We start from the raw sequence: 14,239 nt of genomic DNA on the forward strand, positions 1-14,239 counted from the left end.
CTCAGCCTCCTGAGTGACTGGGACTACAGGTGACATTACTATGCCTGGCTAATTTTTTTTTATTTTGTAGAGATGGAGTCTTGCTATATTGTCCTGTCCTCAAGCAGTCCCCCTACCCTGACTTCTCAAAGTGCTAGGATTGAGCCGGACATGGTAGCTCACACCTATAATTCCAGCACTTTGGGAGGCCAAGGTGTATAGATCATTTGAGTCTGGGAGTTTGAGATCAGCCTGGCCAACATGGCGAAACCCCATCCTTACTAAAAACACAAAAATTAGCCAGGTGTGGTGGTGCACATCTGTAATTCCAGCTTCTTAGGAGGCTGAGGCACAAGGATCACTTAAACCCAGGAGGCAGAGGTTGCAGTGAACCGAGATTGTGCCACTGGACTCCAACCTGGGTGACAGCAACACTTGGTCTCAAATTTTTTAAAAAGAATATTTTTTAAAGTGCTAAAATTACAAGCATGAGTCACCATGCCTGACCAGCATTTATTGAGACACTAATGAGCAGGTAACTCGTAATAGATTAGTGAATATGATTTCTTAGTGCCTCACAGGTACCACCTGTTATGTTCTTTTTTTTTGAGATAGGGTCTCACTCTGTTACCCAGGCTGGAGTGCAGTGCATAACCACAGCTCACTGCAGCCTTGACCTCTTGGGCTCAGGTGATCCTCCCATCTCAACCTACAGGTATGTGCCACCACCGCCAGCTAATTTTTCGTAGAGACGGGTTTTGTAATTGATACGGTTTGGCTCTGTGTTCCCATGTCGAGTTGTAATTCCCACGTGTTGGAGAAGGGGCCTGGTGGGAGGTGATTGACTCATGGGGGTGGACTTCCCCCTTGCTGCTCTTGTGATAGCAAATGAGTTCTCATGAGATCCGATTGTTTCAAGAGTGTGTAGCACTTCCCCTTTGTCCTTCTGCCATGATTGTAAGTTTCCTGAGGCCTCCTAACATGCTTCCTGTGTAGCCTATGGAACTGTGAGTCAGTTAAACCTCTTTTCTTCATAAATTACCAGGTCTCAGGTGGTTGTTTGTAGCAATGTGAGAATGGACTAATGTAGTCATGTTGCCCAGGCTGGAATTTATTATGGGCTATTTAAACAAGAGATCCTAAAACTTTAGCACAAATAACAATTACCTTGAGAACTTATTTGAAATGCATGCAAATCAGCCTCATCGCTTGAAATTCAGGCCCTTGGCGAGCCTGAGCATCTTGAGGATCTCACAGTTGCTGCCGATTCATATGTAAGTCTGAGAACCAGTAGTGTTTGTGGAGTACTGGGAGCCTGTGGAAAAAACTCAAGAACTCTGAAAAGACGTGATCATTTAAAAAATAAAATTAATATATCTTTACTCCCATTATGTATTCTTTTTTCACCTAAGGGAGAATCAATATTTGTTGAGCATTTGAAATGCATTTAGTGCATTGCACACTGTATCAGTCAAAATCCAGTCAGGAAAAATGGAAATCATGCCAAGTACTTCAACCAGAGGGTATTTAATACAGTAAATGGATTTCACAGGTGTTGAAACAACCAAAAAGGGGCAGGGAGATTAGTAAGTACAGGAAGCAATCTCAGAGCTAGAGGAGCAAAAGGAAAGAGGCACAGTTAGAACGTAGGAATACAGAGGTAGGGTCAGCATCTTAGGAGCTGGGCTGCTGCAGGGCCATTGGGCATCTGGTAGTGGCACTGCCAAGGGGACACTGTGTGGCTGTTGAAGGGAGAGTGGCTTAACCCTGAGGCTAGTTGTGTCAAGAGATAGTAGGGTTACAGCCATCTAAAAGAAGGTGGAAGGAAGAAGAGTCCTTTCTTCTCTCCTCCTGCCTTCTAATCTCCCAGTTGTGCCTTCCAGTTGCAGACCCAAACTGGAAATAGATCAGCACGGGAATTTGGAAAATGCAATTTTCAGACTCCAAGCCCTCAGCATTCCAAATTGGACTATATAGAAAGGTATGCACAGAACTGAGAGAGAACAGATAATGGCAAGCACACAGTCCATTTATTTAATACTCTGCCACACTGTCGCTAGTGAGAAGAGCTAAAGTTCAAACCAGAAAGTCGAATACCAGAATCTTTGCTTTTCCCAGTGCAGCAAGTTTTAAGCACTTTAGCTCTAAGCTTACGTTTATACTTTGTCCTTGACTTTTTCCCTCTCTTAACGTTTATTTTCTCTCTTGACATTATTTACTGCCAGATCTTATGCTAAGTGCTTAGATTATGCTTATCCTGTTAATTTTTAAAATTTACTATATATTTTTTAATATGGAATGCTTCACGAATTTGCATGCCATCCTTGTGCAGGGGTCATATTAATCTTCTCTGTATTGTTCCAATTTTAGTATATGTGCTGCCGAAGCAAGCACTATCCTATTTAATTTTGAAAACAGTATAGGTAACATTGATGGAAAGTTGCCCAGTAAACAACTGAATGAGAAAACTCATTTCTTGAATTGTGAAATATGTGCATGTGTGTAACAGGAAGATTAAATATACAGAAAATACCTTAATTAAATAAGAATATTGTCCTAAATTATTCAGCATACTATCTTAATCAAATTCAACTTATCTCAGAGTATAATTGTTAAACACTACAATTGTGCTTAGCATTGGACTAGAAACCATAGGGCATACAAGAAAACCATACAACGAGGATCCTATTCTACAGAACTTCCTGATTAGGTCTGAAATGAAGACTTAACTACATAGAACAGCCTGTGTATAAGGAAAACTTCAAGGCCAAGGAATGCTCTGGAAAAAGTCATTATGAATTGGGGTTGTCAGGGAAGGTTTTGAGGAACAGATGAGATCTGAGGGAATGATGAAGGCCGGATGGGTATGGAGAAGTGGATAGAACATTCTATGATATGAAGAGCTTGAGTAAAGGCTCAGAGGTGGGATATTAACACATCATTTTGAATGACAGCAAAGAGACTGGGGAGATGGGTGAGAAAAGGAACAGTGACTGGGCTGTGGGTCTGAATCCTATTTTCTTTCCCAGTATCCATTCTCCTGTTTTTCCACAGTGATAGAAGTCAAAGCTGGGTGCACGACTAGCTTCCCTTGCAGCCGGATGTGATAATGTAGCTCGATTCTGGTTAATGGGATGTCAGCAGGAGTGAAGTGTGAAGTTCCCAGGTTGAATCCTTGAAATGAATGGGGTCCTTCATGGTTTCTCTTTCCCCTTTTCTGCCGGCCGGAGAGTAGAAGTGGTGTGGAGCCATCTTGGACTGTGTGGGTAAGGACAGAATCTTAGGGTGAATAGACAAACCGTCTGGAAGAAGCCTAGATCCCTGACATCGACAAACTGCCCTACTAGCTCTGGACTAACCACACTGAGAGATAGGTGAGAGGAGGGATTTGATCTGAGAGCATAGGGGAGTCATTTGCTGTCAGGCAACCACAGCACTGAATTGGAGTTTGTGGCATTTGTGCCATCTGACATAGAGCTAGTTTCTCTAAATGTAACATTACCTTATTCTACACATTTGCATAATTGCTACTAGGAATATCTTTTGGAAAGACCTTTTAGAGAATGGGTACAGCAGTGGGAAGAGTGATTTTCTTTCCATATGTCGGGCAGGGACAGACGCTCAAGACTTTGGCCAACCATGTTCTGAAAGAATCAAGGGCTCACTGCAAACCCAGAAAGCTGCTATGAGATCTTGCAGTTGGTGTGGGGGAGGTATTAAAAAACACTAATATTTCTGGAATGGAAGCTTTAATCAAATGCGAGAAAGATACCATAACTTAGAACAAATTGCTTTTGAAATCAAATACATCGTTTGCAGATGACCTGACCTGGGTTTTTGGTTGACTCTTTTCATAATAATCCCCATTAAAGGATGAGTCATTGCATGGGCTCCGAATTTGCAGCCTCTTTCTTTTCCCTTGGCAATAAGCAAAGGATCAGAATCAGACATGCGGAGGAGAGGGCAGAATTAATGGTTTTTAGGTTCTGAGTTCTTTCATGCTGGAAGTTTGTGTCTTTTTTTTTTTTTTGAAACTTGAGTGAAATTTATGTAACATAAAATCAAGCATTTTAAAATGAACAATTTAGTGGCATATAGTACATTCACTATATTGTGTAACCATCACCTCTATCTAGTCCTAAAACAGTTTCATCTCCCCAAAAGAAAACCCTGCACCCATTAGGCATTTACTCCTCATTATCCCCTCCCCCAACCCCTGGCAATCACCAGTCTGCTTTTTATGCCTATGGATTTAACTTATTTTGGATATTTTATATAAATGGAATCATACAATATGGGACTGTTGATGTGTGCCTTCTTTCACTTACTGTCATGTTTTGAAGGTCCATCCAAGTTGTAGCATGTATCAGTACTTTGGTCCATTTCATGGTCAGATAATACTTCATTGAGTGTACATACTGCCTTTTGCTTATCCAGTGGTCTGTTCATGGACATTTGGGTTGTGTTCACCTTTTGGCTATTTTGAGAAGTGCTGCTATGAACATGTGCAGGTATTTGGTACTGAGTGTCATTTCTTTTTTTTTTTTTTGAGATGGAGTTTTGCTCTTGTCACCCAGGCTGGAGTGCAGTGGTGTGATCTCAGTTCACTGCAGCCTCTGCCTCCCAGGTTTGAGAGATTCTCCTGCCTCAACCTCCCAAGTAGCAGGGATTACAGGCCCCTTCCACTATGCCCAGCTAATTTTTGCATTTTTAGTAAAGATAGGTTTCACCATGTTGGCCAGGCTGGTCTTGAACTTCTGACCTCAGGTGATCCACTTGTCTTGGCCTCCCAAAGTGCTGGGATTACAGGTGTGAGTCACCGTGCCTGGCCCTAAGTGTCATTTCTAATGAATTTAAAACTTGGGACTCCCACAGGGGAGAATTAGGAGCATCCCCAAATCCCAGTTCTGATCCTTCTTCAACATATAGAAGAACACTGCATGTGTCTAGCTCTCGTTGTCCCTGTAGGTGTGGAACGAAGTGGTCTGAGCATCCGGGTGGCAGAGCCGTGGACCCTGGCTCCCTCCTAGCTGATCTCCTGGCTTCAAGCAGTCCTCTTGCCTTGGCCTTCCAAAGTCCTAGAGTTACAGATGTGAGCCACTGCACCTGGACACCTCACACATCCTGAAAGGTGACTTCCTCATTCATATTGGAAAAACACAATTTCTCAGGTTAGAGCAGAAGAGACCCCAGGCCTCCTGATGGGAGACAGAGAACTAAGAAGTGGGCCACTTCTGCTAAAATAATCATAGCTATTATTTATTAAGCATTGATTGAAAGCTAGACATTACCTTATTTAATTGAACAATCCTATGCAGCAGACACTATTAGTCCATTTTATAGATGAGGAAATCAAGGCTAAGAAATAATGCATACTTCTCTAAATTTACTGAGCTGGTAAATGGTGAGGCCAGGGATCGAACTCAGGCCATGTGACTCCATGCTAGGACATTCAAACTTAACTCCCACAAGGGATCTACTGCGAGCTGGGCTGGGAAGCAAGGGCTCTGGCAGGGAATGAATTCTGGGGACCAGACGAATGATCCTGGAGAGGATCCAGAGAGCCAAGAGAGGAGGGTGATGCAGCAAACTGGAGCAGAAGGCCAGGCTGGGCCCATCAGGGGTAAGAGCGGCCCTGAATCCAACTGGCTGCCTCACAGAGCGCTGCACACAGCACAGCTCACCAGATGGTTCATTTGTTGATAAGGATTGACCTGGACCAAGGAATGTTGGGGACAATCGTCTCTGAAGCTGCATCGTCCTAGGATGTTTTGATCGTCATGGTAGAATAAGCACCTAAGACGATGCTGTGGCACATGGGTGCTCAATAAAGACCTGTTGAAGGGATAAACTAACACATGTGGCTTCTATATGTCATTGTAGCTCTGTATAGCTTCTATATGCATATAGCTTCTCTCTGTGTGCAGCTTCTATACAGTGAGGACACCGCATTTGCTTTGCCTCTGGCCACTTGATAGCTTTTATGTTACTACTCTCAAAAGCCTGGATCCATAGTGTCTCAGACAACTTTAAAGGGCCATCAACAGTGTGTATTAGTTTCCTGAGGTTGCTGTAACAAATTAACATGGATTTGGTGGCTTCACAGAAATTCATTCTCTTTCGGTTCTGGAGGCCAGAAGTCTGAAATCAAAGGTGTCCAATGCTCTAGGGGATTCCCTGCCCCTTCCAGCTGCTGGTGGCTCTAGGCATGCCGTGGTTCGTGACGGCATAGCTCCAATCTCTATCTCTATCTTCACAAGGCCTTCTTCTCTGCCTCAGGTGTCCCTCTGTCTTTCTCTTACAAGGAAGCTCGTCACTGGATTTAGGATCTGCCTGCACGTCAGAATTATCTCACCTTGAGATCCTTAACTTAATTACATTTGTGAAGACTCTTTGGCTAAATAATGTAACATGTGCAGGCTGTGGGGGTTAGGATATGAGCATACCTTTTTTTTGAGGCGGGGAGGGGGTCACCATTAAACCTACTACACAGGCCCTGAAGCCCCAGACAGAGGAGTCACTAGTCCCAGTGGGGTTGAACCTCCTCTGTGCTCAGTGCTCATCCTTTCACAGTTGCTGCAGAGCGGGCTGCCTGCCCCAGAACTCTCCCTTGTAACCACTTGGTCAACCTCTGAAGAAGAGTGACTGACAGGAGTGAAGAGAAGAAAACCCAGAGACCCGGGCTGACGGCCAGGTCCCATAAAAGTAGTTTAGCTAGGCAAGGTCACAGGGAGCTCTCTTGGCACTTTTTAGCAATGCAATAAAAATTCCTTGAGCAGCCTGGAGGCAGCACAGGTGACAAGGTTCCCTAGGGAGCAGAGAGAGTCATTAGAGGAGCAGGACCCGGGAGTAATCGTAATAAGACTCAGCTTGGATTTCCCTAGCCGCCCTTCTGTTTGGCCACTCTGAAGCCATGTTTTCCTTCACCTTCTCCCAGTATCAGCCTTGTTTTTCAGCTGAAGACTCTGGACTCTGAACTCGCTGGCTCCCAAGACTCAGGCTATAGTCCTGAGCGTGTGTGATGGTTAATTTTACATGCCAATTTGGCCGGGCCAAGGTGTCTAGATCAAACATGGTTCTGGACATTTTGGGGAGGGTTATTTTGGGGGATGAGTTGCATGTTAAAATCTAAGGACTTTTAGAAAAGCAATCACCCTCCATAATGTGTGTGGGCCTCATCCAATGGGTTGAAGGCCTGAATAGAACAGAAGGCTGACCTTCCCTCCTGCCACCAGCAAGAATTCTGACTTGAGCAGCAACACTGCAACATCTCCCTCCTGGATCTCCAGCTTGCTGCCATTCCTGCCATTTTGGATTTGCCAGCCCCTATAAACTCTTAAGTAAATTCCTTAAAATAAATCTCTCTCTGTATACATCCTATTGGCCGTATTTCTCTGGAGAACCTTGACTCATACAGAACGTCCCCACCTTCCCAGTCTAGGCAGTAGCCTCTTTTCTGGGGTCTGTACTCACCTTATGCACCTTCCTTCTGCCTCTGATCTCTATCCAGATCCTAGCTTCAAGTTCAGAAAATTGGCTTTCAACATGGATAAGAAACTCATTTGGGGTCTCTAGTGTATATCTCTTTGTTTCAAACAGCTAATGATAATTTTACCCCAGCCAGGAGCCATCCCACCAACTGGCTCGACAGGATTCACGGAGGCAACATTTGAATGACGGGGAATGTCAGGGAAACAGAATAATGGTACCAGCCCAGCTAGGGGTGCAGAGGGGTCAGCCAGGCTGAGTCAGCCAGGATGGCAGCACCAATGCAAGTGAATACAGGGATGCAGCTGTGGGCGACAGCTCAACAGGCTCTCCCAGCAAGCAAGGCGCTGAGGCCAGGGCAGAGCTGAGCCCAAGAATATCAGGGTCATGTGGGTAAAGACCCGCCTGGCAGGAATCAGAAAGAGGACATGAACCAGGGGGTGTGAAGAAACAGGAGCAAGGGGCCAAACAAATTTTACTGGCAAGGGGAATTGTTTTAGCTGCCTTTTAGCCCCATTTTTGCCACTCACTCAAGGGAAGTCACCATGTGGTGACAGGAAACCTTGTCAGTGCTGGGAGAAAAGCCCTTTGACAATCCAGCACAGGGAAATGCAGAAATTGGCTTTCTTACCTGCAAGATGAAGTTATCTTCTCTGTAACCCTGGAGGGACACGGCAGCACCCTGCAGGCTAGATGGAGGCGCTCTGGGCAGCACAGCCTCATGCTGTGCATTTAAAGCATACCCAGACTTTAGAAATCTAGGAACAAACTGTGGCTGGTTTTGAAATTTACTGGGAGTCCTGGCTAGCTCCACCCTCTGCCTTTATCTTTGACAAGGTTGTTTTATAACTCTGTAGAGATAGATACTTGCCTGTAGGAAACTAATGGTCGTAATCCCTGTCCACAGGAATGCAAATTGTGTCCAGTGGAATGCAGCTGATGATCACCCTCCTGACAGTGAACAGTTTTGCCAGTTTTTCAGCCATTTGTCAATGCATTTGAGCATTTCTCATCTGACTATAAATGTGTGGAATTTTGAGTTCTGGTTTGAACTCTCTTTTGTAATAGCTACAACATTGCCTGGTTTAAATGCTGGATTCCTTTGTTAATGAGTTAAAAAAAAAATCTTTGACATGGGATCACTTTATATCTATATGCAAGTAATGATTTTAATTACATACACTTTTAAAAAATAAGATTCTTTCAGCTAATAATTTTTATTTATTTATTTACTTGCTTATTTATTTTTGAGATGGGGTCTTGCTCTGTCACCCAGACTGGAGTGCAGTGGTGCAATCGTAACTGTTAACTCCTGGGTTTAAGCCAGCCTCCTGCTTCAGCCTCTCATGTAGGTGGGATTAAGGTCTGTGCTACTACACCTGGCTTATCTTATTATTTATTTATTTATCTATTTATTTTTGAGACAGAGTCTCACTCTGTCGCCCAGGCTGCAGTGCAGTGGTGCGATCTTGACTCACTGCAACCTCTGCCTCCGGGGTTCAAGTGATTCTCCCATCTTACCCTCCCAAGTAGCTGGGATTACTGATGCCTGCCACCATGCCCGGCTAATTTTTTTATTTTTATTTGTTTTAGAGACGGGGTTTCACCATGTTGGTCAGGCTGGTCTTGAACTCCTGACCTCAAGTAACCTGCCCACCCCGACCTCCCAAAGTGTTGGGGTTACAGGTGTGAGCCACCGCAATCAGCCTACTTTTTAAGTTATTTCTTAACAGAGCCTGACAATTCACAAGCACTCTCCCAAAATAAGACTGCTTTGTCTCATTTAATTTTCTCCACAACAAACAAATACTATACATTAATGTATACTAAGATCGTATACTTGAGGTTTAATATGTGCACAGAATGAGACTAAACCTTGCAAGCAAATAGAAACACATTCAAAATGTCCTCCCCTTTCTCTCTCTCTCTCTCTTTTTTTTTTTTAAAGTTTTTAGTTTATTAAGTTTCTCGTAAAAAATCCATAACGGCCACAGACAACATCATGGCAGCACCTTTACTCCTGTGGCGGTGATCCAATCTGCAGCTCACTTTTGCCAGCACCAACATTGGCCTTTCTAGTCCCTTGACTTCCTTCATTCGGTTCTTGCGTTCCTCTCGTTAATTTCTTGAGGTGTTTTTCTTCTCATGCAGGCCATGCCTTGCACGTCTATGTTTGGGTTCCTTTTGCTTTGCATAATCCAGGGAATCATCAATCATGCCAAAGCCAGTTGTCTTGCCATCACCAACATGAGTTCTCAATCCAAATACGAAGATGACATCCGGGGTGGTTTTATACATTTTGGTTAGTTGTTCCCGAATTTCTGTCATAGGCACTGTTGCCTTCCCAGGGTGAAGAACATCAATGACCATTTGTTTCCTCTGAAGTAGTCAGTTGGTCATGAACTTTCTAGTGCAGATAGTTACTATGCCATTCATGATGGTGGCCTATCCTCAGCCAGGGAGGAAAAGAGCCCCTCCCTTATATTAAAGGGAGAGTATTGAAAAGGCCCAAACATGTGCATATAAACTCACCTTTCCCCTTCTTTAGGCCTAGCTGAACTTTGAGATACATCAGAAATACTGTATAGCATTTTATACTTAGGACTGGGAATATTATTCGTGGAAAAATATTTAAAAGACTTACTGTGTTTTAAGAAAGGACAATGGTCATGTCAATAGTATAAAGATTTTTTACTTCCATGATCCTGCAACTACCCAACTACCTCCTTCTCTCCCTAAAGATGACTGTGCTGTAATTGCATTCACTATCAAGGTGCCTGGGCTCCTTAAGCTGTTGGTTGCTTTGACTTCACATTGCATCTCCCTCGAAGGGCAAGTCTCAGGTGACTGAGGCCTTAAAAATATGTACCATTCAGGCTGGGCCGGGGGGGCTCGCTTCTGTAATCCCAGCACTTTGGGAGGCCGAGGTGGGCAGAGATGGAGACCATCCTGGCCAACATGGTGAAACTCCTTCTCTGCTAAAAATATAAAAATTAGCTGGGCGTGATGCTGTGCACCTGCAGTCCCAGTTACTCGGGATGCTGAGGCAGGAGAATCGCTTGGACCCAGGAAGTGGAGGTTGCAGTGAGCTGAGATCAGGCCACTGCACTCCAGCCCGGCGACAGAGTGAGACTCTGCCTCAAAAAAACCAAACAAAGAAATAGATGTGTACCATTCAGTGACAGTGCCTACACAATATTGAGCAACTACCACTTCAATCAAGTTCCAAAACGTTTTCATCATCTAAAAAGAAAACCTCGCACCCATTAAGCCATCACTCCCCATCCTGCCCTTTCCTGGCAACCACCAATCTGCTTTCTGTCTTTATACATTTACCTATTCTGGATATTTTATGTAAATAGAATCATATCCTATGACTCAGCAATTCCACTCCCAGGTTATACTCCAGATAACTGAAAACGGATATTCAAGCAGATGCTTGCACACAGATGTTCATAGTGGCTGTAACTATTGAGGTTGTTCTGGTCTTCCCTAGGCACTCTGCCTGCTTCCTCCTGCTTCTACAGGTAAATCTTTCTTCTTCTGAGCTGGAAAGGCAAAGGCCAAAATGAGGGTGTGGATAGGAGTGGCAGCCAGTTCCCCCTGTCAGTGTTCTACTTCCTGGACATGACAGTCCCAGGGATGGGGGAATGCTCTCCACTTAGGGGTACTGACATGATGAAACAAACATACCGCAGAAAGGAGAGGCCAGGGAGACACCGTCAGGTGGTTTACTGAATTCAGAAGGCTGGGAGTGCCTGCCGTGGCAGCCACAGAGGTGGGACTTGTCCAGGGTCCCTTCAGCTTGGAGATGAGTGCTGCAGGGAAGTTCATTAGGTAAGCCAGCTGGATTTCCAGTATAAGGCAAAAAATGTGTACCAGAACCTGCTTAGGGGTGGGGGGCATGGTTCTTGGGTTCATCCTGGGCACTACCAGGAATCCGCCTGAGGCTGGCTGACCCACTGGTAAAGCACATTTGTTTTTAAATCTGATCCCAGCCCATGAATTGCAAAGCATTTTTATTCCAGCCCTCTGTAGGCTCAGGGGCTTGGCTGGCACTATAGTCCCTGGTTTGCAAATGAAGAAACTGGAACCGAGGCCTTTTCCAGTATTTTCTTCCCTGCTCTCATTTCTGGCAATTATTATAAAGTACACTCATTATCCTTACAACGGTTTGGAGATTAAAGCTTAATTTGGTTTGTTATTTCTGTGGCTTTGCCTAATAACATTTATACCTGTCCCAGCCCCACTAGGCTGTAAAGCCAACAGCTCCTTAAATCACCAGGGGCCGCAGTTTGCATCCTCAACTTTGTTCCTATTGGTCTGGCCAGAAGCAGTTTTCATGAAAACATTTTAATGGGTCACCGGGGTTTTCTGTGGGGACGGCTGCCTCTGTAACAGGCAAAATGGGACTTTCCTAAGAGAAAAGCTGGCCTGCAGGAAAAATGATCAGGCTCGGATTCTAAAATGCAGTAGTTGAATCATTTGCACCCTTTGTTGAAGGCAGATTTGAATGAAGCCACTCTCCTACTCAGGTGAGGTACCCCAGTGTACAGTTGGGAACTCGGCAGATCTGGGTTCAAATCCTGACTCTGCCAGCTTTCTATGTGTTATTATGACAGGTCTCTAATCTCCCTGAATGTCAATGTACCCAACTATGGAGTATGATGATAAAACGAGAGTTACTGTACAATTCAGTGAGATTATTTTCTGTAAGTAGCTAATACATAAAAGGTGCTCAAGGATGACAGCATTATTATTTCTTTAGTATAATAGATGCCTGCAGTCTAAAACTGACCAATAAAGATCTGGCAATTTGGGGATTTTTGCAGTCTTAGAAGATGTGGCTTATGGGACATCAGGTCTAAGAGAGCTTGCTTTCCAGATCTCCACTTGGCAGTGATCTGGGGTTCTCTCCCATAAAGTGAGCCCTCTACTCATCCAGCCATGTGCCTTATTTAATTATTCCGAGGCTTAGCCAAGTTAAAGCAGTATTTTTAGATCCACAGTTCTTGGGGGTGGGGTGGGGGAGAGTGTCTAGAGAAGCCAGAAGGTGAGTAGAATGGGATAGGAGAGTGGGGAAAGAACAATATATATATATATTTTTTCTATATTGCATTTAAAGCTCTTTTGGGTCTATGTGAGTTATCCAGATACCTTTCTGCATGTCAGCCATTCAACAGATGTCAACTGGGCACCTGCTATGTGATTGGCTGCTATTCCCCTTACACACACATTCTTACCTCCTTTCTGCCTGCTGTCTTAGGAAGATCACTATAAAATACTATTTCCCTCCTAAGAAGAGGAAGGGTTAAAGGGAACAGCTGGCGGACAGTGTGAACCAAGAGGGTATCTGAGATGGGGAAGACAGACAGGTTTAGAAAGGAGATGGGAGAATAAAGAGAGATGGCACCTGTTTAGCAAACATGCTGGCTGCTATGAGGCAGCCCCATCTCCTTAAGCCTGTGCTGCTGAAATCACCACCATGGTAGCTCTGTCATGAAGGCAAAGGTGATGGAAGTCTAGCTGAATAACTCTGGCCGGAATTTCTTAAGGGGTTAGAAAATTGCACGTTGTACATGTGCATGTGCGTGCGTGTTGCAACCTTTCTCCATCCTCTGGTATAAGAGATGCTTCCCTTTAGTCCTACTACACTCGGGGTTCGTTTGCACAAACTGTCCTTTGGTCAGGCTCAGGGGACTCTGGAAAGATGTGGCACTGCCACAAAGAGCACAGCAGAGGCGCAAGGGGCAGGATCTGGGAGGCACCAGGGAAAGGAAAAGACAAATCTGAGGGAGAGGGGAGTTGGTGCCTTCCTGCCTGGCTTGTTTATTATTACAGCTTAGGAAGGAGAAATGTGCAAACATTCTGTTATGGCAGAAACCCTGCCTGCTCAATTCTTCCCCCTCTTTTCCTTTCTCTTCAGCATTCTTTTCTTTCAATTCCCCAACAGCCCAAGACAAATTCCAGCTACCAGCAACACCTTTATATTCTCAGCATGTGAGAAGAGAATTGCTAATACCTCTGAGTAATTTGTTTAATTTAATGAAAGCTTAGGACATATGTTGGTTCTTGATATAGGTGAAGACATGGAAAAAAAAAAAGAGAGAGAGGGAGAGAGGTCAAGTGAGCTAATTACCCATGGCCAGATCTGTAAACTCTCCAGATTTCTCAGTATCGTTTATTAACCAAAGAAAGGAGTGAAGTGGAGAAAGGTGGCTGGCTTGTCAGTTCTGCTCAGTAGCAGACACGCAGAAGTTCTGGACTGACTGGGGGCACAGTGTTAAGACAAATGTTTGATGTATCTTTTTACATGTTAGATTCCCATTTGATTAAAATGGCAATTTAATTTATGCCACTTTTGCTGTTTTTGCAACTTAATCAGACCCACTGCCTCACTGCATCAACCCCTAGAAAATAAGCTTCTGAGACTTTGGAAGTGATTTCTGCTGTTGTACCGCGATTGTTTCTATAGCATCGACCATTAAAGGAAAAGAAATTGCTCATCCAGTTGGGTACAGTATTTAGTACTGAGATGTATTTACTATTATTCATGGATGTCTTCAGACATTCAAGGAAAATGGCAGTGCGAAATAATACGGGGTGCCCAGTGTGATCCTCCCAAAAATCCCCAACCCGAAGGACACCTGGAATCTGCCAGTTTTGAAATTTCTGTAGAACCGTAGATCCCATGTGATGTTTTTTAAATCTCAAAGTGTGACTTTTTTTAAGTGACATGTAAGTCATACTTATCTCATAAGTGATGAGATAT

The 14,239-nt window shown here is 44.1% G+C and overlaps 1 non-coding gene across 1 annotated transcript; it reads right to left on the minus strand.

Annotated features, from left to right (window-relative positions):
• Nucleotides 1–2,266: 2,266 nt before the first annotated feature.
• Nucleotides 2,267–2,373, minus strand: LOC120362389 (U6 spliceosomal RNA). Its single transcript, XR_005578305.1, has one exon. It is a non-coding gene; the product is annotated as a U6 spliceosomal RNA (small nuclear RNA).
• Between the last annotated feature and the right edge of the window lie 11,866 nt (nucleotides 2,374–14,239).

The sequence above is a fragment of the Saimiri boliviensis genome, chromosome 15, assembly GCF_048565385.1.
Source record: "Saimiri boliviensis isolate mSaiBol1 chromosome 15, mSaiBol1.pri, whole genome shotgun sequence".
Lineage (NCBI taxonomy): Eukaryota > Metazoa > Chordata > Mammalia > Primates > Cebidae > Saimiri > Saimiri boliviensis.